Here is a 5000-nt window from a genome sequence, read left to right on the forward strand (position 1 = left end):
GCGAAACTCCACGCGGAGTCACCCTGCCCGACCGCTTTTCGCCGGCTTTACGGCTGGGGATTTCAACCCGCATCGGTCTTACGGGCGCCTCCACGCTTAGACGCCCTGCCCCACCGTGTTTCGCCGGCTCTACGGCTGGGAATTTCAACCCGCGTGGTCCGTGTTTTTCGGTAACATATTCGTGTCTTTTGTCCCCGCTGCACCGTGTTTTTTGCCCCCGCTCAACCGTGTTTTTTGCCCCCGCTCAACCGTGCTTACTGCCCCCGCTCAACCGTGTTTTTTCGGTAACATAATCGTGTTTTCGGGTAACATAATCTTGTTTTTCGGGCCATTTTACACCGACGGAGGCACCCACAGGGGCCATGTACACCCCGCTTGGCATGTACATGAGGGGCTGCCTCTTCCAAAAATCCTTCCCCCCTATAGGGGAATATGCATTTTGGGTCTCCAGCCACGCCCAGGGTTACCACCCCCTGGAAATCCCCCAGGTCTACCCCCCATTTTATGTGGATGCATAGATTCAGACCGCCCTGCTCCATCGCTTTTGGCCATTTTTGCCCAACGTTAGCCGCTTCGGCTTGCCGCTGGACTGTTTTCGGGCCTTTTTCACCGACGCTTGGCCGTATCCGCTTAGTTTTCCCCAACGCTTGGCCGCATCCGCTTAGTTTTCCCCCGCTGGACTGTTTTCGGGTCGCTTTTGCCCAACGTTAGCGGCTTCCGCTTGCCGCTGGACTGTTTTCGGGCCCTTTTTCACCGACCCTTGGCCGTATCCGCTTAGTTTTCCCCAACGCATGGCCGCATCCGCTTAGTTTTCCCCCGCTGAACTGTTTTCGGGTCACTTTTGCCCAACGTTAGCCGCTTCCGCTTGCCGCTGGGCTGTTTTCGGGCCATTTTTCCCCAACACTTGGCCGTATCCGCTTAGTTTTCCCCAACGCGTGGCCGCATCCGCTTAGTTTTCCCCCGCTGAACTGTTTTCGGGTCAGTTTTGCCCAACGTTAGCCGCTTCCGCTTGCCGCTGGACTGTTTTCGGGCCAATTTCCACCGACTCTTGGCCGTATCCGCTTAGTTTTCCCCAACGCGTGGCCGCATCCGCTTAGTTTTCCCCCGCTGAACTGTTTTCGGGTCAGTTTTGCCCAACGTTAGCCGCTTCCGCTTGCCGCTGGGCTGTTTTCGGGCCAATTTCCACCGACACTTGGCCGCATCCGCTTAGTTTTCCCCAACGCGTGGCCGCATCCGCTTAGTTTTCCCCCGCTGAACTGTTTTCGGGTCAGTTTTGCCCAACGTTAGCCGCTTCCGCTTGCCGCTGGACTGTTTTCGGGCCAATTTCCACCGACTCTTGGCCGTATCCGCTTAGTTTTCCCCAACGCGTGGCCGCATCCGCTTAGTTTTCCCCCGCTGAACTGTTTTCGGGTCACTTTTGCCCAACGTTAGCCGCTTCCGGTTGCCGCTGGGCTGTTTTCGGGCCAATTTCCACCGACACTTGGCCGCATCCGCTTAGTTTTCCCCAACGCGTTGCCGCATCCGCTTAGTTTTCCCCCGCTTAACTGTTTTCGGGTCACTTTTCCCCAACGTTAGCCGCTTCCGCTTGCCGCTGGGCTGTTTTCGGGCCATTTTTCCCCAACACTTGGCCGTATCCGCTTAGTTTTCCCCAACGCGTGGCCGCATCCGCTTAGTTTTCCCCCGCTGAACTGTTTTCGGGTCACTTTTGCCCAACGTTAGCCGCTTCCGCTTGCCGCTGGACTGTTTTCGGGCCAATTTCCACCGACTCTGGGCCGGATCCGCTTAGTTTTCCCCAACGCTTGGCTGCATCCGCTTAATTTTCCCCAGCTGAACTGTTTTCGGGTCACTTTGTCCCAACGTTAGCCGTTTCCGGTTGCCGCTGGACTGTTTTCGGGCCATTTTCCACCGACTCTTGGCCGAATCCGCTTGGTTTTGCCCAACGCTTGGCTGCTTCCGCTTAATTTCCCCCAGCTGAACTGTTTTCGGGTCACTTTTGCCCAACGTTAGCCGTTTCCGCTTGCCGCTGGACTGTTTTCGGGCCATTTTTCACCGACACTTGGCCGCATCCGCTTAGTTTTCGCCAACAATTGGCTGCATCCGCTTAATTTTCCAAGCTATACTGCTTTCGGGTCAGTTTTGCCCAACGTTAGCCGCTTCCGCTTGCCGCTGGGCTGTTTTCGGGCCATTTTCCACCCACGCTGGCACCGACGGGGCCATGTACACCCACGCGCGTGTACATGAGGGGGCACCCATTTTTGAAAACCTTGCCCCCCTATAGGGGAATATGCATTTTGAGGCTCTAGCCACGCCCAGGGTTACCACCCCCTGAAAATCCCCCAAGTCAAAATCACCCATGTAAAATATTCAAAAAAATCTCAAAAAATCACAAAAAATTTATAAAATCAAATAAATTCAAAAAAAAAAAAAAAATTTCAAAAATTCAAAAAAAATTCAAAAAAATTCAAAAAAATTCAAAAAATTCAAAAATTCAAAAAAAGTCCAAAAACCCAAAAAAACTTCAAAAATTTCAAAAATTCAAAAAAATTTCAAAAAAATTTCAAAAATTTGCCCCGCTGAACTGTTTTCGGGCCAGTTTTGCCCAACGTTAGCCGCTTCCGCTTGCCGCTGGACTGTTTTCGGGCCAATTTCCACCGACTCTTGGCCGTATCCGCTTAGTTTTCCCCAACGCGTGGCCGCATCCGCTTAGTTTTCCCCCGCTGAACTGTTTTCGGGTCACTTTTGCCCAACGTTAGCCGCTTCCGCTTGCCGCTGGGCTGTTTTCGGGCCAATTTCCACCGACACTTGGCCGCATCCGCTTAGTTTTCCCCCGCTTAACTGTTTTCGGGTCACTTTTCCCCAACGTTAGCCGCTTCCGCTTGCCGCTGGGCTGTTTTCGGGCCATTTTTCCCCAACACTTGGCCGTATCCGCTTAGTTTTCCCCAACGCGTGGCCGCATCCGCTTAGTTTTCCCCCGCTGAACTGTTTTCGGGTCACTTTTGCCCAACGTTAGCCGCTTCCGCTTGCCGCTGGACTGTTTTCGGGCCAATTTCCACCGACTCTGGGCCGGATCCGCTTAGTTTTCCCCAACGCTTGGCTGCATCCGCTTAATTTTCCCCAGCTGAACTGTTTTCGGGTCACTTTGTCCCAACGTTAGCCGTTTCCGCTTGCCGCTGGACTGTTTTCGGGCCATTTTCCACCGACTCTTGGCCGTATCCGCTTGGTTTTGCCCAACGCTTGGCTGCTTCCGCTTAATTTCCCCCAGCTGAACTGTTTTCGGGTCACTTTTGCCCAACGTTAGCCGTTTCCGCTTGCCGCTGGACTGTTTTCGGGCCATTTTTCACCGTCACTTGGCCGTATCCGCTTAGTTTTCGCCAACAATTGGCTGCATCCGCTTAATTTTCCAAGCTATACTTCTTTCGGGTCAGTTTTGCCCAACGTTAGCCGCTTCCGCTTGCCGCTGGGCTGTTTTCGGGCCATTTTCCACCCACGCTGGCACCGACGGGGCCATGTACACCCACGCGCGTGTACATGAGGGGGCACCCATTTTTGAAAACCTTGCCCCCCTATAGGGGAATATGCATTTTGAGGCTCTAGCCACGCCCAGGGTTACCACCCCCTGAAAATCCCCCAAGTCAAAATCACCCATGTAAAATATTCAAAAAAATCACAAAAAATCACAAAAAATTTATAAAATCAAATAAATTCAAAAAAAAAAAAAAAATTTCAAAAATTCAAAAAAAATTCAAAAAATTCAAAAAAATTCAAAAAAATTCAAAAAATTCAAAAATTCAAAAAAAGTCCAAAAACCCAAAAAAACTTCAAAAATTTCAAAAATTCAAAAAAATTTCAAAAAAAATTTCAAAAATTTGCCCCGCTGAACTGTTTTCGGGCCAGTTTTGCCCAACGTTAGCCGCTTCCGCTTGCCGCTGGACTGTTTTCGGGCCAATTTCCACCGACTCTTGGCCGTATCCGCTTAGTTTTCCCCAACGCGTGGCCGCATCCGCTTAGTTTTCCCCCGCTGAACTGTTTTCGGGTCACTTTTGCCCAACGTTAGCCGCTTCCGCTTGCCGCTGGGCTGTTTTCGGGCCAATTTCCACCGACACTTGGCCGCATCCGCTTAGTTTTCCCCCGCTTAACTGTTTTCGGGTCACTTTTCCCCAACGTTAGCCGCTTCCGCTTGCCGCTGGGCTGTTTTCGGGCCATTTTTCCCCAACACTTGGCCGTATCCGCTTAGTTTTCCCCAACGCGTGGCCGCATCCGCTTAGTTTTCCCCCGCTGAACTGTTTTCGGGTCACTTTTGCCCAACGTTAGCCGCTTCCGCTTGCCGCTGGACTGTTTTCGGGCCAATTTCCACCGACTCTGGGCCGGATCCGCTTTGTTTTCCCCAACGCGTGGCCGCATCCGCTTAGTTTTCCCCCGCTTAACTGTTTTCGGGTCACTTTTCCCCAACGTTAGCCGCTTCCGCTTGCCGCTGGGCTGTTTTCGGGCCAATTTCCACCGACTCTTGGCCGGATCCGCTTAATTTTCCCCAGCTGAACTGTTTTCGGGTCATTTTAGCCCGACGGGGGCACCGACGGGACTGTTTTCGGGCCATTTTGCACCGACGCTTGGCCGCATGCGCTTAGTTTTGGGGCCATTTTTCACTGACGGCTGGCCGCATCCGCTTAGTTGCCCCCGCTTGGCTGATTTTTGCGCCGTTTTTTTTGTTGAACTTCAGGTTTCAAACTTCCAATTTTTTTCCAAACTGCAGATTTCATATTTTATATTTTTTATAAATTTGAACTTTTTCAAAATATCAAAAAAGTATTACAATATCCATAATTTGGATCGCGTACAATCCGGAAGTTTGAGAAATGGTCCACACCGGGTGTGAACCATCCAATCCGAAAAAAGTGGGAATTTTTACAAGCCGGAAAAACTGGCGTTTCAATGGCTCTTTGGACGGTTGTAATTCATTTGGACCAAAAATTGTCCAACCCACTTGCATAAGATCCGAAATT

The sequence above is a fragment of the Carex rostrata genome, chromosome 10 (genome assembly GCF_964058835.1).
Source record: "Carex rostrata chromosome 10, lpCarRost1.2, whole genome shotgun sequence".
Classification (NCBI taxonomy): Eukaryota; Viridiplantae; Streptophyta; class Magnoliopsida; order Poales; family Cyperaceae; genus Carex; species Carex rostrata.